This window comes from Rhinolophus sinicus, chromosome 7 (genome assembly GCF_057876585.1).
Source record: "Rhinolophus sinicus isolate RSI-liver-muscle chromosome 7, RSI-T2T, whole genome shotgun sequence".
Taxonomy (NCBI): domain Eukaryota; kingdom Metazoa; phylum Chordata; class Mammalia; order Chiroptera; family Rhinolophidae; genus Rhinolophus; species Rhinolophus sinicus.
The window spans coordinates 29,065,648-29,090,967 of record NC_142507.1 but is presented as its reverse complement, the minus strand read 5'-3'; the positions used below and the strand labels follow the sequence as shown (position 1 = coordinate 29,090,967).

The window sequence follows — 25,320 nt, the reverse complement described above, 5'->3', positions numbered from 1 at the left end:
TTTGGAGTCAAGTTCATAAAATGCTCTTTGAACCCAAGGTCCATAAGTTTAGTACCTATGTTTTCTTCTGTGCAGTTTATTGTGTCAGGTCTTATGCTTAAGTCTTTCATTCATTTTGAATTAATTTTGGTGCATGGTGACAAATAGCAGTCCAGTTTCATTGTTTTGCACGTGGCTATCCATTTCTCCCAGCACCATTTATTGAAGAGGCTGTCTTTGCTCCATTGTATGTTTTCAGCTTCTTTGTCAAAAATTATCTGTCCATATTTATGTGGTTTTATTTCTCGGTTCTCAATTCTATTCCATTGGTCTATGTGTCTGTTTTTCTGCCAATACCATGCTGTTTTGATTATTGTAGCCCTGTAGTACAAGCCAAAGTCAGGAAGTGTGATACCTCCATTATTGTTCTTTTTTCTTAAGATTGCTTTGGCTATTCGGGGTCTTTTGTGGTTCCAAACAAATCTGATGATTTTTTTGTTCTATTTCTTTAAAATATGCCATTGGGATTTTGATGGGGATTGCATTGAATCTGTATATTGCTTTGGGTAATATGGCCATTTTAACTATGTTGATTCTTCCAGTCCATGAGCACGGAATGTCTTTCCATTTCTTTGTGTCTTCTTCAATTTCTTTCAAAAATGTCTTATAGTTTTCAGCATATAGGTCTTTCACATCCTTGGTTAAGTTTATTCCTAGATATTTTATTCTTTTTGCTGCAATTGCAAAAGGAATTGTTTTTTGTATTTCTTTTTCTGAGATTTCATTGTTAGTATATAGGAAAGCAATGGACTTTTGTGCGTTGATTTTGTAGCCAGCAACTTTACTGTATTCGTTGATTGTTTCTAATAGCTTTTTGGTGGAGTCTTTAGGGTTTTCTATATATAGCATCATGTCATCTGCAAAGAGTGATAATTTAACTTCTGCATTCCCAATTTGGATGCCTTTTATTTCTTTCTCTTGCCTGACTGCTCTGGCAAGGACTTCCAACACTATGTTGAAAAGCAGAGGTGATAGGGGACATCCCTGTCGTGTTCCTGAACGTAGAGCAAAGGGCTTCAGTTTTTCTCCATTAATTATGAGAGTAGCAGAGGGCTTGTCATATATGGCCTTTATTATGTTAAGGTATTTTCCTTCTATACCCATTTTATTAAGTGTTTTAATCATAAATGGATGTTGTATCTTGTCAAATGCTTTTTCTGCATCAATTGATATAATCATATGATTTTTGTCCTTTATTTTGTTTATGTGATGTATCACATTGATGGATTTTCGTGTGTTGAACCATCCTTGTGCCCCGGGGATGAACCCCACTTGGTCGTGATGAATAATCTTTTTAATGCATTGTTGTATTCGATTTGCTAGAATTTTATTTAGGATTTTTGCATCGGTATTCATTAGAGATATTGGTCTGTAGTTTTCTTTTTTTGTGCTGTCCTTACCAGGTTTTGGTATCAGGGTAATGTTGGCCTCATAAAATGAGTTAGGGAGTACTGTCTCTTCTTCAAGTTTGTGGAAGAGTTTGTGCAGAATTGGTATTAGATCCTCTTTGAAGGTTTGGTAGAATTCACTAGTGAAGCCATCTGGTCCCGGACTTTTGCTTTTGGGAAGGTTTTGGATGACTGATGCTGAGCTTCTGTTTTTAAAACTTGTACGGTAATGACAGCTGCTATTTTTGGGTTCCTACCTAATATGTAGGGGTACTGAATAATCTATATTACGTATGTTTTCTTAATCCACTTCCCACAGTGATCCTGTTGAGGTGGGTATTACTATCTTTATTTTGCCTGTGAGATAACTTGGCTATTTCTCAATTTAAAAACCCACCCAGCATTACTCTGCTGGTAAAGGGCAGATAAGGACAACCAATGGAATCTTTGAATTAGGTCATGAGAGAAGAAGAATAGCCTTGTATTCGGCTCTGTCAGTTTAAGTTGAGTGCTCATGTACAAGGTTTTGATTCTTAAATAAGTAGGAAATTAAAGAATAGAGAAAGAGTGTTAATTTATCAACTAGGCTTATAAGGGAACAACAACACAACTTTCTATACTAGCTTGCTTCTATTTCATCTTAGAGTCTTCCATACAAATTTCTGGGCCTGGAGCACTTTAGTATTTGGATCTGAGGGAGGGAAAATCATTTCCCCATATTTCCATGTCCCAACACCCATTCCCTAGCTACTTGTTAGAACTTGATGTGCTTATCTTGCCTGTGTGGGAGACTGTCAGCGCTCTGTTCTGCTCAGTGTATATATATCTTGTAGTTTTTCAGGATATCCCACTAGACCCTAGAATATATACCTGAAAAAAAAGACCAAGTGGAGGGGTGTAGGAAGGTCAAGAGAAGGAGAAAATTTGCTTAAGTCAGACTTATTTTATTTTATTTTTACTCTCTCATTTCAGTTTGTATATGGGTTACATTATTATGTGGTATGATGGAAAAAGATAACATATATTTTCCTTACTGTATGATTTCTGGTTCTTTTGTTTTATTGAGCTGAACTAAGGACAACACAATGAGACTCAAACTTATTTCCATACATATGTACTTTTGTTTTGTTTTTCACTTGTAAAAAAGAAATTTGAAGTCTGGAATTTAGAGTTCTGAAAAATATTGGGGCAGGAAAGGGGAAAAATAAGGAAAAAGAAAGGAAAGGAGATCTTTTGTGTGTTGAGCATGTAGTATTTTAAAGCTGTATAAGGTCAGTAAATGATATTAGCATTAAATATAAATATGCTTATCTGTAGTTTCAGCAGATTTGTGAGTGTTTAGTCACTAAAATACCTGTGGCTTACATGTATTTTATTCTGACAGTCTTTGTTCTCTAACCTGGTAAGAGTTGTCATCTTTACTTATCAAATCTGGTAACAGTAAATTGGATTTTGGCAGACCATTTTATTTTTTTTAATTTTAAAGAAACACATGTTGAGAATCTCATTTCCCCCCAAATAACAGTATGTCGGAAATTATAGGTTTATAATGTTTACTCACTCCTGAATTTGGCCCATTTTCGTGTGGTGGCAGGAAACATTACTTAACACATATTTTCTTTCTTTCTTTTTTTTCTTTAGCAGTCAGGTCATCTTTTATTAGGTGTCAATTAGGATACGAAAGGATTCAGGGGTGCTGGACAAAGGCCATGGTCAGGAATGCAAACTGTGCCCTCCACACTGAGCACTCTTCAGTGGTACTTGCATCGCCGCTCATGCTTGAGTTCCTTGTAAGAACGGCAGTAGTTGAAAAGCACATAAGCTGCCAGCACCATAGAAACCCCAACGACACTCCCTTTCTTCACATTGACATACTTGTTGTAATACCGGTAATAACATCTTTGAAATGCTTCAGCAATGCCTTTAGGGGTGAAATCCCGCATCGGTATCCACTTTGACAGCTCCCCTATTTTGACATCCGTGAGTTTCTTGTCCTTCATTGGTATGACTGCCACCATCTTGGAGTCCGGGACATCCCAACACAGATTTTCTTAATTTAAGGTTAAGAATTAAGGCTAAGATCTCCCTATACCTACCTCAGTCTTGTGAAGAAAAAAGTGATTAAATAAATTGACATCTTTTCTCTTTGTAGTTGGTTCTAAATATGGAATTAGCTTAGACTATTTAATGAGAATTTGTTTCTCAGTTCAAGACAACTAACTGACTATTAATCCAGTGGAAACATTTTAAAGATTTTGTTTTCATGGAATGTGTTCCTTTTTATGGGTTTTAGTCCTGCCAATAGATATTTATATTTAAGAAGTTAGAGGTCTGTGCTGCAGAGCTGCTGTCACAGGAACAACTTAAAGGGCCTGTGCACCTCCGTCCCCTTGGCCTGCCATGCTTCTCCTCTATGCCCAGCTGCTCTGCCTTCTGGGCCTGGCTGCCACTGAACCTCTCGCCTACTTCAAGGAGCAGTTTCTGGACAGAGACGTGTGAACTGATCACTGTATTGAACCCAAACATAAATTGGATTTTGGCAAATTTGTCCTCAGTGCCCCAAGTTCTATGGTGACCTGGACAAAGATAAGGGCTGCAGACGAACCACATTGCCCACTTTTATGCCACATTGTCACCTGGATTTGAGCCCTTCAGCAACAAGTGTCAGACTTTGGTGGTGCAGTTCACTGTGAAACGGGAGTAGAACATCGACTGTGGGGCTGGCTATGTGAAGCTATTTTCAGATGGTTTGGACAAGGCAGACATGCATGCAGACTCCGAATACAACATTATGTTTGGCCCTGATGTCTGTGGCTCTGGCATCAAGAAGGTTCATGTCATCTTCAACTATAAAGGCAAGACCATGCTAATCAATAAGGACATCCGTTGCAAGGGTGATGAATTCACACACACGTATGCACTGATCGTGTGGCCCAATAACACCTACATGGTGAAGATTGGCAACAGCCAGGTGGAGCCAGGCTCCCTGGAGGATGACTGGGACTTCATACCACCCAAGAAGATAAAGGATTCTGGTACTTCGAAGCCTGAAGACTTGGATGAGCAGGCCAAGATTGATGACCCCATGGACTCCAAACCTAAGGAATGGGATAAGCCTGAACACATCCCTGACCCTGATGATAAGAAGCCCAAGGACTGGGATGAAGCGATGGATGGAGATTGGGAACCACCGGTGATTCAGAACTGAGAATACAAGGGTAGGTGGAAGTCCCCGCAGATTGACAGCCCAGATTACAAGGGCACTTGGATCTACCAAGAGATCTACAACCCCGAGTATTCTGATAGCAGCATCTACGCCTGTGTGCTGGGCAGGTCAATTCTGGAGCCATCTTTGACAACTTCCTCATCACCAATGAGGAGCCATATATTGAAGAGTTCGGCACTGAGATGTGGGGTATCACAAAGTTGGCAGAAAAGCAAATTAAGGAAAAGTAGAATGAAGAGCAGAGGCTGAAGGAGGAGAAGAAGGACAAGAAGTGCAAGGAGGAAGAGGAGGAGGACAAGGACGAAGATGAGGACGAGGACAATTGGGAGGAGGAGGAAAATGCTGCCGCTGCCCAGGCCAAGAATGAGCTGTAATAGGGGCCACACTGCCATTTCCAGGGCTGAACGAAGGCCTGAGCCCTCCTGCTACAGAGCCAGCTGTGCCAAATAAAGTCTCTATGAGAATGGAGAACTTTCTTTTTTTTCCAGGAGGGCTCAAATTTGGGGTGGATTTTGGTTTTGTTAACCCTTCCTTTTTTTTGTAAAACGAAGTGTATTTTGTCCCTGATTCACTTTCAGCCCTCATCTCTGGCCCTCATCTTTCTTGACATTTTTCCTACCTTTGTCCCCTTCTCTCCCCAGATCCTTTAGTTCCTCTCCAACTTGTGAGTGTGGAAGAGAATCTCCAGGCCAGATATTCTATCTGCTCTTCTTCCTGGATCCTAGTGGGGGGCAGGAGAACAGGGTGTGCTCCAACCCCCCAGCACTAAGGAGGAATGGGACTCCTAGGGCCTGAGCTCCAGCGCCCTACCCCTACCCCCTGTTTTTCTCCCCTGCCTCCAGGACTGGGCTGGTTCTGTGAGGCAGTGGGTTCCAGCTTACAGCTTAGCTCACAGTGAGAATGTAGGAACTATAAACAAAATTGCTATTAAGTTTTGTGTCTTCAAAAAAAAAAAAAGGTAAAATGTACAATGCACACACATCCACATTTTCTCTGCATTAGTATTATTATTATTTTTTTAATTAAAGTTTATTGGGGTGACAATTGTTAGTAAAGTTGCATAGAATTCAGGTGTACAATTCTGTATTACATCATCTATAAATCCCATTGTGTGTTCACCACCCAGAGTCAGTTCTCCTTCCATCACCATATATTTGATCCCCTTTACCCTCATCTCCCACCCCTCACCCCACTTACCCTCTGGTAACCATAAACTATTGTCTATGTCTATGAGTTTTTGTTTCTCATTTGTTTGTGGTGTTCTTTTGTTGTTTTGGGTTTATATACCACATATCAGAGAAATCATAGGGTTCTCTGCTTTTTCAGTCTGACTTCTCTTAGCATTACAATCTCAAGATCCATCCATGTTGTCACAAATGGCCCTATTTCATCTTTTCTTACCGCCGAATAGTATTCCATTGTGTATATATACCACAACTTCTTTATCCATTCATTTGTCAAAGGACATTTTGATTGTTTCCATGTCGTGGCCACCGTAAATAGAGCTGCAATGACCATTGGAGCACACATGTCTATGTATAAATGCTTTCAGATTTTTGGGTAGATACCCAGGAGAGGGATTGCTGGGTCATATGGTAATTATATTCTTAATTTTTTGAGGAACCTCCACACTGCCTTCAATAGCAGCTGCACCAGTCTGCATTCCCACCAACAGTGTATGAGGGTTCGATTTTCACCACAGCCTCTCCAACACTTGTTACTATTTGTCTTGTTGATGATAGCCATTCTGACTGGGGTGAGGTGATATCTCATTGCGGTTTTATTTGCATTTCTCTGATGATAGTGATGTTGAGCATTTTTTTGTATGTCTAGTTGCCATTTGTATGTCCTCTTTGGAGAAATGTCTCTTCAGGTCCTCTGCCCATTTTTCAGTTGGGTTGTTTGTTTTTTTGTTGTTGTTGAGTTGTATGAGTGCCTTGTATATTTTGGATGTTAGCCCCTTATCTGAGGTGCTGTTTGCAAAAATCTTCTCCCATTCAGTTGGTGGCCTCTTTATTTTGTCGATGGTTTCTTTTGCTGTGCAGAAGCTTTTAAGTTTGATATAGTCCCATTCATTTATTTTAGCTTTTACGTCCCTTGCCTTTGGAGTCAAATTCATAAAATGGATTTGAACCCAAGGTCCATAAGTTTAGTACCTATGTTTCGTTCTGTGCAGTTTATTGATTCAGGTCGTATGCTTAAGTCTTTGATCCATTATGAATTAGTATTGGTACATGGTGAAAGGTAGCAGTCCAGTTTCATTCTTTTGCACGTGGCTTTCCACTTCTCCCAGCACCATTTATTGAAGAGGCTGTCTTTTCTCCATTGTATGTTTTTTGCTTTCTTGTCGAAAATTATCTGTCCATATTTATGTGGTTTTATTTCTGGGTTCTCAATTCTATTCCATTGTTCTATGTATCTGTGTTTCTGCCAATACCATGCTGTTTTGATTATTGTTGCCCTGTAGTACAAGCTAAAGTCAGGAAGTGTGATTGTTCTTTTTTTTTAGGATTGCTTTGGCTATTCAGGGTTTTTTGTTGTTCCAAACAAATCTGATATTTTTTGTTCTATTTCTTTAAAAAATGCTGCTGGAATTTTAATGGCGATTGCATTAAATCTGTATATTGCTTTGGGTAATATGGCCATTTTAACTATGTTTATTCTTCCAAACCATGAGCACATAATGTCTTTCCATTTCTTTGTGTCTTCTTCAATTTCTTTCAAAAATGTCTTACAGTTTTCAGCCTATAGGTGTTTCACAACCTTGGTTAAGTTAATTCCTAGGTATTGTATTCTTTTTTGAATAAAATACCTAGGAATAAGGTATTTTTCCTGTAAATTCTTGCTGCAATTTCAAAAGGAATTGTTTTTTTTTTTAATTTCTTTTTCTGAGATTTCATTGTTAGTATATAGGAATGCAATGGACTTTTGTATGTTGATTTTGTATTTGGCAAATTTATTGTATTCGTTGATTGTTTCTAATAGCTCTTTGGCGGAGTCTTTATGGTTTTCTATATATCGCATCACGTCATCTGCAAATAGTGACAATTTAACTTCTTCATTCCCAAATTCGATGCCTTTTGTTTCTTTCTCTTTCCTGATTGCTCTGGCGAGGACTTCCAACACTATGTTGAAAAGCAGAGGTGATAGGGGACAGCCCTGCCGTGTTCCTGAACGTAGAGCAAGGGCTTTAGTCTTTCACCATTAATTATGAGATTTGCTGAGGGTTTGTCATATATGGCCTTTATTATGTTAAGGTATTTTCCTTCTATACCTGTTTTAGTAAGTGTTTTAATCATAAATGGATGTTGTATCTTGCCAAATGCTTTTTCTGCATCTATTGATATAATCATATGATTTTTGTCCTTTATTTCAAGTGATGTATCACATTGATGGATTTGCATATGTTGAACCAACCTTGTGCCCCTGGGATAAACCCCACTTGGTCGTGATGAATAATCTTTTTAATGTTTTGCTGCATTCGATTTGTAGATTTTTGTTTAGGATTTTTGCATGTGTATTCATCAGAGGTACTGGCCTGCAGTTTTCTTTTTTTGTGTTATCCTTACTAGGTTTTAGTATCAGGGTAATGTTGGCCTCATAAAAATGAGTTAGGGAGTTCTGTCTTTTCTTGAGTTTTTTGGAATAGTTTGAGCAGGATTGGTATTAGATCCTCTTTGAAAGTTTGGTAGAATTCACTAGTGAGGCCATCTGGTCCCAGACTTTTGCTTTTGGGAAGATTTTGATGACTGATTCAATTTCGTTACTGGTGATCGATCTATTTAGATATTCCCATTCTTCATGGTTCAGCCTAGGAAGGCATTATGTTTCTAAGAACTTGTCCATTTCTTCTAGGTTATTGAATTTGGTGGCATATAGTCCTTCATAGTATTCTGGATGATGCTTTCTATTTCTGTGGCATCCGTGATAACTTCCCCTATTTCAGTTCTGATTTTGTTTATTAGTGTCTTTTCTCTTTTTATCTTAGTGAATCTAGCCAAGCGTTTGTCAATTTTTTAATCTTTTCAAAGAATCAGGTTCTTTGTCAGATTAATTTTTTTCTATTGTCTTTTTGTTCTCTATTTCATTTTGTTCTGCTCTGATTCTTGTTATTTCCTTTTTTCTGCTGACCTTAGGTTTCACTTGTTCTTCTTTTTCTAGTTCTTCAAGGTGTAACATGAGGTTATTTATTTGGGATTTTTCTTGTTTCTTGAGATAGGCCTGTAATGAGATAAATTTCCCTCTTAAAACTGCTTTCGCTGTATCCCAAAAATTTTGGTAGCATGTATTTTCATTGTCATTTGTTTCTGTGTATCTTTTGATCTCTCCTCTAATTTCTTCTTTGACCTGGTCATTCTTTAAAAGTATGGTGTTCAATCTCCATGTATTTGTGTTTTTTCCTGCTTTCTTTTTGCAGTTGATATCCAATTTCAAAGCCCTGTGATCAGAGAATATGCTTGGTATGATTTCAGGCTTCTTAAATTTGCTGAGGGTAGTTTTGTGTCCCAATATACGGTCTAACCTTGAGAATGTTCCATGTACACTAGAAAAAAATGTATAGTCTGATGTTTTAGGATGAAGTGCTCTATAAATGTCAATTATGTCCATTTCATCTAATGTGTCATTTAGGGCTGCTGTTTCGTTATTTATTTTCTGTTTGGATGATCTATCCATAGCTGTCAGTGATGTATATAGGTCCTCTAGTATAATTATGGTTTTGTCAATTTCTTCCTTTAGTTCTATTAGTAGTTCCTTGGTATATTTCAGTGCTCCCTGATTGGGGGTATAAATATTGATGACTGTTATGTCTTCTTGTTGTGTAGTCCCCTTTACCTTTATGAAATGTCCATCTTTGTCTCTTACTACCTTTTTCACTCTGAAGTCTGTTTCATCTGATATCATTAGGGCTACATCTGATTTTCTCTGGATACCATTTGCTTGGAGTGTCAATTTCCACCCTTTCACTTTGAGTTTGTGCTTGTCCTTGTAGCTGAGATGTGTCTCTTGGAAACAGGATATGGTTAGGTGTAGTTTTTTCATCCAATCTGCTACTCTGTGTGATTTTATTGGTGAGTTCAGTCCATTTACATTTAGGGTGATTATTGATATATGAGGATTTCCTATCATTCTATCTTTATTTGTCTGTTAAGACTGTGTCTCCATTGTTTCTTTGCCTTTCTGTTGTTGTCTATTATTTCAGTGTGGTGGTATTCTATGATGTTTCCCCCTGTTTCTTCTTTTCATTACAGTATATATTTCAGTTCTGTATTTTTTTTTTTTTTTGAGTGGTTTCCATTAAGTTTATGTAAAAGAAAGTTTGATATTTAGAGTATTCCATTTTCTTCAGTACGCTTACTTTTTTCATTCCCATATTCAGGTTCCGGCCTTTACTCTCCCCCTTTTTATGTTTTGGTTGCCAGAAATTGTCCCTGTTGATGGTGGTCGAATAGCCTCCTTTAGTGTTTCTTGTAGTGCAGGTCGTGTATTAGAAAATTCCCTCAGCTTCTGTTATGTCTGGAAAGGTTTTGATTCCTCCTTCGTATATAAAGTATATCTTTGCTGGATATATTATTATTGGCTCATAATTTCTCTTTCAATAGTTTGAATATTTGGTTCCACTCCCTTCTGGCTTATAGAATTTCTGCTGAAAAATCTGATGATATTCTAATGGGCATTGCTTTGTAGTTTACCGTCTCTTTTCCCTGACCGCCTTGAGGATTCTATCTTAGTCGTTGTTTTTAGAAAGCTTCAGTACAATATACCTTGGAGAAGCCTTGTTGGGGTTGAGGTAATTAGGTGTTCTATATGCTTCTTGGATTCGAAGATCCAATTCTTTCCACAAGTTTGGGAAGTTGTCATGAACTATTTGTTTGAATATACGCTCTGTTCCTTCTCTCTTTCTTCTCCTTCTGGTATGCCCATTATTCTTCTATTGCTCTTTCTGATAGAGTCAGAAGGTTCTTGTAGAGTTCTTTAATTTCTTTTAAGTCTCATGTCTCTTTTTCCATCCGTGTCATTTCCAGGTTTCTATCTTTGATGTCACTGATTCTTTCCTCTATCTGGCCAACTCTGCTACCTAAGCTGGCTATTTCATTCTTCATTTCTTCTATTGAGTTCTTAATCTCCAGAAATTCTATTTGGTTCTTTTTAAAAATTTCAATTTCTTTAGTAAAATGTTCATGTTGTTCTTTGGTTGTCTTTCTGAGTTCATTAAACTGCCATTCTGTGTTTTCTTGCATCTCGTTGAGTTTTTTCAGAACTGCATTCTTGAATGCTCTTTCATTTAAGTCACATATTTCCATATCTTTAAGTTAATTTTCTGGAGACTGTTCACTTTCTTTTTGAATTTTCTTGTTGCCTTGGTTATTCATGGCAATTAATGGTTTATTATTTCTCTTCCTAGACATCTACAGGAGTTTGTTCTGCAACAGGTTGATAGGAAGAGTTCTTTCTTTTGTTTTCCAGTACGTGTTGGTAGAATGTTTTATTTTCTCTTCAACTGCAACCTTTTTTTCTCTCACACACTGTAGTGTTATGTTTTGTCTATAGTATTGCAGCTTCTCTCACAGTGGGGAGGATTCCCTGGAATGTGGGCCTCTCCTCTGTTAACAGTTCTCATGGATCATAGGGCCCCGTGTCCGTGTGGAGATGCAGAGAGATTTTGAAGTTCAAAGGTCTTCTTGCACCAGATTCAGAGCCTGTGTGTTTCAGCAGTTCTGTTTACTCTTGCAAGAATCGCCTAGATAGCTGGGGACAGGGGCGGGGTGGGTTGTGAGAAGTGGCCCAGAGCACTGGCGGTGACCACCACCACCACAGCCGGTCCTGCTTCCACAGCTCCCTCCCCTTTGCCGGAGCTAGTTGGGCTGCGAATCTGTGTCTGCGTACCATAGTTCTCAGAACTCCAAATATTCTGCTGTTTTAATCTGACACTGTTAGTTTTCCGTTCTACCAGATGGGGGCAGTTGAGCTCGGAGAGGGTAAAGATGGGGCGACTAGTCTCATTGCCTAAGGCTTCCATTCTCTGCTTGGCAGTGGAGGCTTAAACAACCGATTTCAACCTTCTTCCCTCAGTCTTTGCTCCGAGGTTTCTGCTGTGAGCATTGGGTTCAGCCGTGTTATATGCTGCCCCCTTAGCCCTGTGGGCCATAAGCGGAGCCCTAGTAGTCCAAGTTCTTCCCTCTCCCGCAACTGTGATAGTTCCGGGATGCAGCGAGTTGGGTCACTGAGTTAGGTCTGCGTCCTGTGCTCTCGTGGCTCTGTCTCCACACTTGTCCCTTCAGTTCTCCCCTGCTCGCCCAATTTGCCCATTTTTAGGTGAATTCAGTAGTGCGCCTCTTTGTCTTGGCAGTCTGCTGCACGGGGAGTCCTTTGTGGAGTTATAGTTGTTCAATTTGTTGTAAATTCCAGGGAAGATTTCAACAGGCTCACCTCATGCCGCCATTTTTATGATGTCACCTCCCCAAATTTTAGAGTAGTGATTTTATGTCTTTTCTTCGGGGATGAAGGTGGAGTATAAATTTGTTTTAATTACTTTCCCCATTTTCTTTGAAAATGAACTTAAACCCTGCAGATGAAGTTGAGATTTTGATCACTCGACATTATGCGCTATGGGTTTTGTAAGTGTTTTACAATTTAGGGTAGAGAACATCTCATCCCTGAAGAAAGTGTAGTCATTGTTTGTATGTGTTGCTTGTATTTTTTGTGTCGCAAGAATGTGTCATGAATGGTAGTTCTCATTCTGAATGTACGACTAACCTTCTCATCACAGTTACTCTTCCTGCTCCGAAAAATGGATCCTCAATAAAAACAAGTCATAACATTGTGATCAAAATTTACTTTATTTATTGTATGTATATGTGCATGTAAAGCTGAAAGAGCCCGGAGAGTTTATTTCTCTATTTTACAGAAGTGAAGAGACTAACTTTATGAGAAGACAGGAACAAGGAGCAGGCTCTCAGTTTTATTTCTTTGTGGCTAGTTATTTCTCAGTAGTCCCTAAGCAGCTGAACTATTTCACTGTCAAACTGCAATTCAGTGAGACTAGAGAAATTTATTCTGCTCACCATATTTGTCAGTGACCTATGAAATATATAAGAACAAGCTGATGAATGCCTGTGGACCCAGACAGGTGGTGTAAACCAGTAGGGCCCAGAGAGCCCTACCTGACTAGAAAGGCCACCCTGGCTGACCACAGGACTATTAGTAAGTTCCAACCAGGTGTTGCCTTGGAAGACTGTGATTCCACTTGCCATATGGTCTCAAATTCAAGAGAAGTTATCAGTCCAGATCTGTATGTGAAATTTTTCAGTTTCTAACATGTAAACAACTAGTTCAAATGAAAAATAAAAATGAAAGTGAAAAACTTAGGGCAAAAAATGAAAAGAAATACTTGTCCAATGGTTGTGAGTTTTAATACTGTGTGTATTTTGAAGTATCTTGTGGTGCCTATCAGACTTGTTCTTGGAATTGCCAGATCATAGACATAACTTTGGTGCTCTTCGCATTCATGGTAGAACAAGACACTGATTCAGCCAACATTTATTTAGTGTTTATTTTGATCATTCACATATTATTTCACACCTTGCTTAAATTCTGTTGTTCTTTTTAATATTGAAAATACGTGATGAGGTTAAATTCATAAAATCCTTTGTAAGACCAAGATTGATAAATTTAGTGTCTGTGTTTTCTCTTACGTATTTTATTGTTTCAGGTCTTATACGTGCTCCTAAAGCCGAAAGGCTGCTGGTTTGATTCCCACATGGGCCAGTGGGCTCTCAACCACAAGGTTGCCAGTTCGACTCCTCAACTTCCGCAAGGGATGGTGGGCTCCACCCCTTACAAGTAAGATTGAACACGGCACCTTGAGCTGAGCTGCCGCTGAGCTCCAGGATGCCTCAGTTGGTTGGAGTGCATCCTCTCAACCACAAGGTTGTAAGTTCAACTCCCACAAGGGATGGTGGGCTGTGCCCCTGCAACTAACAACGGGAACTGGACCTGGAGCTGAGCTGCGCCCTCCACAACTACGATTGAAAAACAACAACTTGACTTGGAAAAAGTCCCAGAAGTACACCTTGTTCCCCAATAAAGTCCTGTTTCCCTTGACCAATAAAAAATTTTTTAAATTTATTGGGGTGACATTGGTTAGTGAAGTTATATAGGTTTCAAGAGGACATTTCTATACTACATCTATATAGCAACATTGTGTATTCACCACCCAGAGTCAGTCTCCTTCTGTTACCATATATTTGACCTATTTTCCCTCCTACCATCCCCTCCCCCACTGTAACCACTAAAGTGTTGTGTGTGTGTCTGTTTCTTTGTGTGTCTTGTTCTTTTGTTGTTTTCAGTTTTATATCTCATACATGAGCAAAGTCATATGGTTCTTGACTTTTTCTTTTTCTTTCTTAAATTATTTCTCAAGACAAGGCTTAATTACAGTTAGCATTCTTGTTCTTTTTTTTTTTTTTTTTAATTTTATTGGGGCATATTGGGGAACAGTGTGTTTCTCTAGGGCCCATCAGCTCCAAGTCATTGTTTTTCAATCTAGTTGTGGAGGGCTTAGCTCAGCTCCAAATCCAGTTGCCTTTTTCAATTTTTAGTTGCAGGGGGTGCAGCCCACCATCCCATGTGGGAACTGAACTAGCAACCTTGTTGTTGAGAGCTCATGCTCTACCCAACTGAGCCATCTGGCTGCCCCTCTGGAAGCGGTAACTCGTTGTCTTCAGTCTAGTTGTGGAGCTCACTGGCCCATGTGGGAATCAAACCGGCAACCCCGTTGTTCAGAGCTCACACTCTAACCAACTGAGCAATCTGGCTGCCCCCGGTTCTTGACTTTTTCTGACTTGTTTTGCTTAGCATGATTATCTCAAGATCCATCCATGTTGTCGCAAATGGCAGTATTTCATCTTTTCTTATGGCTGAGTAGTAGTCCATTGTGTATATATACCACTTCTTATCCAGTCATATACTGAAGGACACTTTGGTTGTTTCCATGTCTTGGCTGCTGTAGATAATGCTTCAGTGAATATCATAAATAAATCTTTACAGATAAATGTTTTCAGATTTTTTTTTGGGGGGGGGTAGATAAAACAGGATTGCTGGAGAGGGATTGCTGGATCATACACTAGTAATTCTATTTTTAATTCTTTTAGAGGAACCTCCATACTGTTTTCCATAGTGGCTATACCAATTTACATTCCCACCAGCAGTGTATGAGGGATTCTTTTCTTCACAGCTACTCCAACATTTGTTATTATTTGTCTTGTTGATGATAGACATTCTAACAAGTGTGAGGTGATACCTCATTTTGTTTTGATTTGCATTTTCTTAATAGCTAGTGAAGTTGAGCATTTTTTCAAATAGCTGTTAGCCATTTGCATGTCTTATTGGGAGAAGTTTCTGTTCATATCCTCTGCCCATTTTCTTATTATTGTGTCTATTTTTGTTGACTTGTACATCTTTATATATTTTGGATATTAGCCCCTTTTCAGAGATGCTGTTTGTAAATATCTTCTCCTATTTGGTTGGTTGCTTCTTTATTTTATTGATGGTTTCTTTTGCTGTGCAGAAGCTTTTTAGTTTAATGTACTCCTGTTCACTTATTTTTGCTTTTACTTCTGTTGTCTTAGAGGTCAAATTCATAAAATCCTCTTTGAACCCAAGGTCCATAAGGTAAGTACTTATGCTTTCTTCTATGCAGCTTATTGTTTTCAGGTCTTCTGTTTAGGTCTTTGATCCATTTTGAGTTAATTTTGGTACCTGGTGACAGTCAGCAGTCTAGCTTCATTCTGATGCACATGGCCTTCCAGTTTTCGCAGCACCATTTATTGAAGAGGCTTGCTTTTCTCCGTTCTACGAGTATGTTTTTGACTTCTTTGTCGAAAATTATCTGCCTGGTCAGACAATTAAGTTCGTGAACTCATGCTAGAAAAAGTGCTATATTACCTCATTGCTGAGTATCACTATGGTCACCTTCGAAATACTCCTCTTGGGAAGCTATGCATCAATGACTGCCTAGTCCACCCTTCAAAGCAATTTTAGAAGTCATTTTCTGGAATGGCCATCAGAGCTGTCGTCTATTACCCTTGATGTCCGCAATGTCATCAAAATGTCTTCCTTTCTGTATCTTCTTTATCTTCGGATAAAGACAGATGTCATTGGGGGCCAGATCAGGTGAGTAGGGAGAGTGTTCCAATACTTATTTGTTTACTGGCTAAAAACTCCTCACAAACAGTGTCATGTGAGCTGGAGCATTGTCATGATGCAAGAGCCATGAATTGTTGGCGAAAAGTTCAGGTTGTCTAACTTTTTCACGCACCCTTTTCAGTACTTCTAAATAGTAAAGTTGGTTAACTGTTTATCCAGGTGGTACAAATTCATAATGAATAATCTCTTTGATATCAAAAAAGGTTAGGAACATTGTTGCAATAAGTTTGTGAACTTAATTGTCAGACCTCCTACATGTGGGTTTATTTCTGGGTTTTCAGTTGAATTCCATTAGTCTGGGTGTCTGTTTTTCTGCCAGTACTACCCTGTTTTGGTTATTGCTGCTTTGTCATATAAGCAGAAGAGCAAGGAGTGCTGTGTCTGCAGCCTTGTTCTTTTTTCCTTGCAGTGCTTTGGTTATTGGGGGCGTCTTTTGTGATTTCATATAAATCTGATGATTTCTTGGTTCTATTTCTTTAAAAAGTGCCATTAAGGTTTTGACGGGGATTGCATTAAATCTGTATATTGCTTTAGGTGATATGGGTATTTTAGCTATGTTGATTCTTCCAATCCATGAACACAGAATATCTTTCCACTTGTTTGTGTCTTCTTCAATTTCACTCCTTCACATCCTTTGTTAAGTTCATTCCTCAGTATTTTCTTTTTGTTGCAATTGCAAAAGGAATTGCTCTTTTCATTTCTTTTTGTGAAATTTCATTGTACTATATTGGAATGCAGTGTACATTTTTACATTGCTTTTGTAGCCAACAACTTTACTGTATTCGTTTTTTTTGTTTCTAATTGTTTTGTGGTTTTTTTTGCGTGTTTAGGGTTTTCTATATAAAGAATCATGTCACCTGTAAAAAGAGACAATTTAACTTTTTCATTCCCAACTTGGATGCCTTTAATTTCTTTCTCTTGCCTGATACCTCTGGCTAAGACTTCCAATACAATGTTGAATAACAGTGGTGAAAGGGGGCATCCCTGACTTGTTCCTGAATGTAGAGCAAAAGGTTTCAGTTTTTCACTGTGAATTGTAGTATTAGCTGAGGGTTTGTCATAAATGGCCGTTATTATGTCAAGGTATTTTCTTGTATACCTATTTTAGAAAGTGTTTTAATCATAAATGGATGTTGTATCTTTTTATTTATTTTTATTTTTTGGGGAAGGGGAATAGGACTTTACTGGGGGAACAAGGTGTACTTCTGGGACTTTTTCCAAGTCAAGTTGTTGTCTTTTCAATCTTAGTTATGAAGGGCACAGCTCAGCTCCAGGTCCAGTTGCCATTGTTAGTTGCAGGGGGTGCAGCCCACCATCCCTTGCGGAAGTCAAACCAGTAACCTTGTGGTAGAGAGGATGTGTTCCAACCAACTGAGCCATCCAGGAGCTCAGCGACAGCTTAGCTCAAGGTGCCATGTTCAATCTTAGTTGCAGGGGGCACTGCCCACCATCCCTTGTGGGAGTTGAGGAATTGAACTGGCAATCTTGTGATTGAGAGCCCACTGGTCCATGTGGGAATCGAACTGGCAGCCTTCGGAGTTAGGAGCATGGAGCTCAAACCGCGTGAGCCACCAGGCCGGCCCATGTTGTGTCTTTTTAAATGCTTTCTGTGTGTCTACTGATATAATCATATGATTTTTATCCTTTATTTATGGGTTGTATCACATAGATTGAGTTGCGTATGTTGAACCATCCTTGTGCGCCTGGGATTTATTCCACTGGATCGTGATATATAATCTTTTGAATATATTGTTGTATTGATTTACTAGAATTTTGTTTAGGATTGTTGAATTTATATTCGTCAGATATATTGGTCTGTTTTCTTTTTTTATGTCATCCTTACCAGGTTTTGGTATCAGGTTTTGGCCTCATAAAATGATTTAGGAAGTATTGCCTCTGAATTTTTGCAATAGTTTGGGAGGAGAAGTGTTGAATCCTTTTTGAATATTTGGTAGAGTTCATTAGTGAAGCCATCTGGTCTTGGACTTTTACTTTTGGAATGGTTTTGGATGATTGATTCAATTTCCTTACTGTTGAGCAATCTATGTAGATTTTCCAGTTTTTCTCTGATTCAATCTAGGAAGGCTGTATGTTTCCAAGAACTTGTCTATTTCTTCTAGATTATTAAATTTAGTGGCATATAGTCCTTCATTCTATTCTTGTATGATCCTTTGTATTTCTGTGTATATCCATGGCAACCTCTCTTTTATTTGTGATTTTGTTTGTTTGTGTCTTTTCTCTTTTTACCTTAGTGAGTCTAGCTAAGGGTTTGTCAATTTTATTAATCTTTTCAAAGAACCAGCTCTTTGTTGCGTTAATGTTTTTTATTGTCTTTTTGTTCTCTATTTCATTTTGTTCTGCTCTGATTTTTATTTTTTCCTTTGCTGACCTTGGGTTTTATTTCTTCTTTTTCTAGTTCTTTAGGGTGTAACATTAGGTTGTTTATCTTGTTTGTTTAGATAGGCCTGTAATGATATAAATTTCCCTCTTATTACTGCTTTCACTGCATTCCAATAATTTTCTTAGGATGTATTTTCATTCTCATTTGTTTCTATGTATCTTTTGATCTTTCTTCTTATTTCTTCTTTGACCCAGTTGTTCTTCAAATGCATGTTGTTTAATCTCCACAATATTTCTTATACTTTACATCCCCATGACTATTTTGTACTACGAATTTGTACACAACTGACATAAGGGTCACTCCTGGGCTCCGGTGGAAGGACAGTGATGTTGAGGGCTTTCGAGGCATATGGTGGACAGACTGAGGTGTGTGGCTTCGAAGCTAAGGCTGGAGGACAGTCACTAGTTTTCCGGTGTGGGGTGTTCTTCCCATGAAGTCAGCTGCCAGGTGCTGTCTTTCCTGTGTTGAGCCCTCTCCCATGCCTGAGCCAAATCTGAATCTGAATTGGTCTGGTAAGATCCACTGCTTCACACTGCTTACTCCCAGGACCCACCTCACCTAACTCTGCTGACGCTGGAGGCACTTTCTAAGGAAGTAGCCAGCTCTGTCTGCATTGCACTGTTTCTTGGAAAACTGTCTGAATCTGCAGGTCCGAGGCAGATGGTGACTGGCTTTGATGTGCTCTGAGACTTTTGCTAAGTAGCTCCAGGCTCAGAACTGGCACCAAACTAGAATCTACATTAGCCTGGTGATGATAACTCTCCCCACTCCAGTTACTCCCTGAGACCCAGCCTCATCCAACTTGCATATGGCACGAGGTTATATCTTACACGAGCCAACAGGTGGCAGCAGGCCTTGGGGTGTCCTGGCTTTTTGAGGAGCGACCCCAGCCATAGTACTGGTGGCAGATATCCCCAGTTCACAGTTTGGCCTCTCCCATGTGCCTGCAGGTTTACCACAGGCAGCGAACAACTGCACATCACTTTATAGCTCCTACCAGGTAGTCCCTGGCTGGTCACAGGCAGTGAGTGACCTGGGCCTGCACCAGTGGCTCTCACAAGAGGCCCCAGAACCAACGTAATTGGAGGTTGGCTTCAGACCACAGTAGAGGAATGCCCAATTAACCCCACAGGAGGAATACACAAAGGCATTCTAAACAGGCACCAGAGCATGTTGGGGCAAATCTTGCTCCATATGGTAAGCCCACGCACAGCAGCCCATCAGCTGTGAACACAGGGAAACCCCACAGCCAATCAACCTGAGGGTCAATCCCAGCCACTGAAGTGCCAATAACAATCGAGGCTCAACTATATCAGGAAGGTCCACACAACTGACTTGAAAAGCCATTGCCTTTATGATAGCCTAATCTGGGCCTAAAGCTATCATAAGAACCTGGCTATTATTCCAAGCAGTGTTTTCGGGTTTATTTATTTGTTTGTTTGTTTGTTTGTTTGTTTTTATTGAGGTATAATTGACATATTAGTTTCAGGTGTACAACATAATCATTTTTTCTTCGTATATATTGCAAAATGATCAATATTGTAAGTCTAGTTAACATCTGCCAAGCAGCATTTTTGATCTTACAACTGCAAAGCAAATTTTATTTCTTACATATAAGATATAGCGGGACTAACTTTACTGTTCTTTAGGTGTGAAAAATTGTTCAATTACCAGTTGGCAGACCTCAGTTTCTCTTCAGTTCACAAGTAGAATTCTCATTTGGAAAATATATAATGTTCATTTGAGTTTTTTCTTTCAGTTGTAAGAAATCTTATAGATTATGATTTTAATTTCTAAATACCTTGCTTCTCAGGAAGTCCTCTCAGTGGCATTTCTGGTAAAGCAGCCCTCATAATTCAAAAACATTTATTAAAATGCAGCTTCATCTTTAATAACTAATTTTTTTTCTCTGTTTGTTGTAAGAGCTTGTCTTGGATCCATAAATATTTCAGAGTCACAGGTGAGTTTCCAGGCTTTCCCTGAATGCATGTAGGCAGGTAGTAGATGGATTAAGATGGATTATCTTTATTATTATTTATTTTTAATGAAATAACTGTATAAATTTAAGGTGTACAATGTTAATTTAATCCATTTATATATCGTAATATGAATGCCATTATAGTGATAATTGGTGCTTCTCTCATGTTATACAATTATTTCTTCTTAGTGGTGGGAATAATTAAGTTACAGTCTCAGGAAGTTTGATGATTAAAATACATCATTTTTGTTTATATTCACTAAACTGCCTTTGATATCTAGAACTTATTTACTGCTCACTGTAAGTTTGTATCCTTAAACAACATCTGTCCTGCCCCTCCCATTCTTATCCCCTGGTATACACCATTTTACTTTCTGTGTTTTTATGAGCTTGGCTATTTTAGATTCTACATGTAAGTGATATCATACATTATTTGTCTTTCTTTGTCTGACTTATCTCACTTAGTACAATGTGCTCCATCCATGTTGGCCCAAATGGCAGGATTGGACAGTCTTTATTGGGGTGCATATCCTCCTGGTGCAGATGCCACCTAAGCAGATCGCCTTGAACACCTCCTCAGCTGCTCTCATAGCAAGCCCTGTGGCTTGTTTTCCTGGTGTCTGTGCTGTATACAGGAGTAGGAGTCCATAAATGTTTGGGGAATATTACCAACATAACTTGTTTTCTTCTTCCAGAGAGCCTGGATAAAGTGAAGTCATATATGCATAATTCTGGAAGCATCAAGCTTCTTCTGAGGCATCGAGCTTTATAAGAAGTCATGGACAAATCTGTGCTTTCCTGTACTTGCAGAGGTAGCTCTGCCCAGCTTCCTTAGGCACCAGTTTCACATAGTCCACACACCATCAAAAAACATGGAAGCTTCCTTACTGTTACAAAATTCTTCTAGAGATTTAAATGCATATACATGAAGATCTAGGCCCCACTCTTTTTAGACAAATGACAGTATACTTGACACATAGATCTGCACTTAAAGTATATGTTTATAGTGTGTCCAAATCTTTTCATGGCGAGTCAGGAGGTCTGATTTTTACCACGATAGTGCTGTGTTTCAAAGCGTGGTGATAACCTCATCCATTTAGCTGTTCCTGTGTCAGTGGACTTTTCCAATTGTTTCTCATCTTTTACTTGTGAAACAAAGCCATGTACATACGATTTGCACATGAAACTGCGTGTGTTCTAAGTTCTATTCTTCCTCCTTTAAAGCTTCTTCTGCTGTGTCTTTAATGTCTGGAAGAAGTAGTTAATTTTTCTAGAATCTGTTTTCTATTTACTCCCATTTTAAGAGTCTTAAAGATTATTTAATTTAAACATTAAATTAATTGACTTATATGCAACTCTGGACTTTTATTTATGCTATTACCTCATTCCTGTAGAGACCAAAGGGGTGGCCTATTTTATTAACTTCTCTTTAAAGACATTGTTCTTCCAGGCAAGGAAAGATAAAGAGATTATAAAAATGAGTGAAAGGTTGGGACTGGAGATGTAGATACGATTGCCATAAAAAATAACTATTTGTTTAGTTTTTTTGTGTGTGCTGCATAAGAGGCTGAGGAATATGGAAAAGGATATATTTGTATGTGTACTATACAGATGAACGTCCACACATGCACACACACAGTTCTTGATGTAGTGGGAAAGGTACAGTGCACCTATTAAAAAGTGGGAGGAGCCAGAGCGAGGTAAGGATTACACCAGGTGGTATGGGTAAAGAGGCCCTGGAAGCAGCTTGTGGGATGAGAGTGATTGGAAAAGTCTTTGTGGATATTGACTCTCCAAGGCTAGGGCGGTCTGAATGAGAGAGCAGCTGAGCAGAGGTCTGAGGCTGGGATTAGAAAAGTGAGGTATTTTAAGAGGCTGACAGTGTGGTGTGGAATTGGATGATGGCGTTTGAAGTGTGCGTTTGAGGCCCAGGGAACAGCTGAGTGTTGGCCTTGAGTGCTGGGATGAGGAGTTCTGATATTGTTGACTGGAATAAGGGACTGCTGTGATTCCTGAGTGAAGAACACTGAGTTCAGTGTTGGGTATTTATTCGTAGGCATGTGTAGGATGGGGCCAGTGTGGGTGTGGACAGAAAGAGAAGAAAGTAGCAGGGAGGTCAGATTAGGACACTAGTTGTTTCTAATGATTTTGTTCTAGATACAAAGTATAAAGTATGCTTGAGAATGAAGAGGAGGGTTAGTTAACATTTATTGATGCTTTAGTTTCAGTTCAGTTTGATGTCAAAGAGAACAGAGAGTGAAAAATAAATAATCATGCTAAGACTGAAACCCTGGAGTATTGGCTGCCTGGTGACCTAAAAAGGGGGTACCTCTGAAGGTGAAGGTTGTTAGTTCAGTTTTATCATGTGAAGTTGAGTAAGATATTCAAATATAAATATGTCTTTGTCATTTGTAAAGATGAGAGTTTTCTATAATTTTTTGGTTATTGCATGTCAGAATTGAACAATTAAATTCTTATGTAGAGGATACCCAAGTACCCTATTTATAATTAGTGCCATTAAATTCTTCCTTGATGCCAAGTACTATTTTGGTGCCAAGTTTTTGTGTTTTCTTTATCAATTGTGGCAGTTAGAATTCTAAAATGCCTTGCAACATCCCCACTCCCTGCTGTGCCCTGCATAATCGCTGGAACTGCGACTGATGGAGTTTACTCCCATGATTAGGTTTTGTTATATAGCACAGTGGACTTCCAGCAGAGAGTTGATCCTCAGTGGGCCTGACCTAATCCCATGAGCCCTTTACATCTGTGTCTAGAGGTCAGAGACTCAGGAAGTCAGAGATTGGAAACAGGAGAGAGACTTATGTACAATTTCTGGTTTAAAGTTGGAAGGGGCCACAGGGCAAGGAATATGGCAGCATTTACCATGTTTCCCTGAAAATAAGACCTAGCTGGACCATCAGCTGTAATGTGTCTTTTGGAACAAAAATTAATAGAGGACCCAGTCTTATTTTAATATAATATAAGACCGGGTATAATATAACATAATATAATATATAATACAATATAATAATATAATATAATACCGGGTCTAATACTAATTTTTGCTCCAAAAGACGCATTAGAATGGATGGTCCACCTAGGTTTTATTTTCAGGGAAACACGGTAGGAGCTCACAGTAGACCCCAGGCAACAGCCAGCAAGGAAATGCAAACCTCAGGAGCTGAATTCTGCCAGGGAAAAGAATGAGCTTAGAATCAAGATTTTTCACCAGAGCCTCCAGAGAACTCATCCCAGTGAACACCTTGATTTCAGCTTTGTGATACCCTGAGCAGAGGACTCAGTTAAAATGTGTGAGACTTCTGTCTTACAGAACTATGAGTTATTAAATGAGTGTGGCTATGAGCCACTGAGTTTGTGGTAACTTGTTACGCAGCAATAGGAAACTAATACAAAGTTTGTCAATAGCAGTTGAAGGTTATAGTAGTATACATTGTTATAAAAACCCACACATTTAAGTCAGTGGGAATATGGGAATATAAAGTTAAATAGCTGGCAGGAAGTTCTACCGCTGGCCCCCTGGCATACAAGGTCTGACAATAAAGTTTGCAAACTCATCTTAGAAAAAGTGCTCCTTACCTCACTGCTGAATATCACTATGGTCACCTTTGAAGTACTCCCCTTGGGAAGCTATGCACCGACACCAGCACCTAGTCCACCCTTCAAAGCAATTTTGGAACTCCTTTTCTGGAATGGCTATCAGAGCTGTCGTCGTATTACCCTTGATGTCCTGAATGTCATCAAAATGTCTTCCTTTCACTATTTCCTTTATCTTCGGGTAAAGAAAGAAGTCATTGGGGGCCAGATCAGGTGAGTAGGGAGCGTGTTCCAATACAATTATTTGTTTACTGGCTAAAAACTCCCTCACAGACAGTGCCGTGTAAGCTGGTGCATTGTCATGATGCAAGAGCCATGACTTGTGGGTGAAAAGTTGAGGTCATCTAACTTTCACGCAGCCTTTGCAGCACTTCCAAATAGTAAACTTTGTTAACTGTCCAGTTGGTACAAATTCCTAATAAATAATCCCTCTGATATCAAAAAAGTTTAGCAACATTGTTGCAACAAACAAATTCGCGAACTTAATTGTCCTACAGGTTCACAGGTTTGTCTTCACCCCGAAAAGTCTCCTTCCTGTCCCTCTCTCTGTGAACCCTCTTTGAGGGTTTTGGCTGGGTCTGGCTTTGTGCCCTTCTTAACATGGCTTATAACACTTAGTTCTTGCTCCTCTCATACTGTAATATTTAGTATGCTATGTTGTAGTAGATTATTCCCGGTTTGTAACTAGCCTGAGACTTAGTGTTATAGTGGCATCATCTATCAGAGTACTTGGTATTCAGCAAGTACTTGTTCAATGAAGGTAAGGAATTATGAAATGCTAGTGGGAGAAAAAGGCAGCTGAAGAGAAACAGGGGAGGAAGGAAGATGCAGGTTATAAGAACACAATGACTCATAAGCCAAATTAGAAATGCTGGATGATAAGCCAAATTAGAAATGCTGGATGATGGATATCAGTGGTTGCTAACAGAGACAGAAGTAAAAAAGATGATTTTGCTAGGGATATCCCACTCCTGAGTGCAGACTATTTAGAGTAAAATAGTGAATACTAAAACAAGATTTCAGTAATTGTAATAAAAAAGCAGATCCTTAGTCCCTCACATTGTCTTGAGGTGAATATGGTGGGGGTCTTAATATAAAGAGAAAATTGGCATGTACTTCACACTTACTTTCCATACACTGGAAACAAAGTCATGTGTGGTCTTTTATGAAGAATCAGTAGTCTTCTTTTTGTTAATACCATTGTTAAGTATTTATAAAGCCTATTATTGATTTAAAAACATATATGCAATACAGTGGTACCTTGGTTTTTGAACATAATCTGTTCCGGAAGACCGTTTGAGTTCTGAGACATTTCGAAAACCGAGTCACAGTTTTCCCATAGAAAGTAATGCAAAATAGATTAATCTGTCCAGACCTTTAAAATCAACCCTTAAAACTGCAAATTTAGCATACATTTTACTGTCTAATGATACTATAGATTCATTAAATTTGTGGCGTTCGTAAACAG

General features: G+C 38.9%; 1 protein-coding gene and 2 pseudogenes across 5 annotated transcripts in view; 2 read left to right on the top strand and 1 right to left on the bottom strand.

Annotated features, from left to right (window-relative positions):
• The window catches only part of SPIDR (scaffold protein involved in DNA repair), a 566,075-nt gene that overhangs the window by 120,104 nt on the left and 420,651 nt on the right, over positions 1-25,320 (top strand). The window lies entirely within an intron of this gene.
• On the bottom strand, positions 3,148-3,445 carry LOC109437513 (ATP synthase F(0) complex subunit f, mitochondrial pseudogene; annotated as a pseudogene).
• Positions 3,828-5,132, top strand: LOC109437506 (calreticulin pseudogene; annotated as a pseudogene).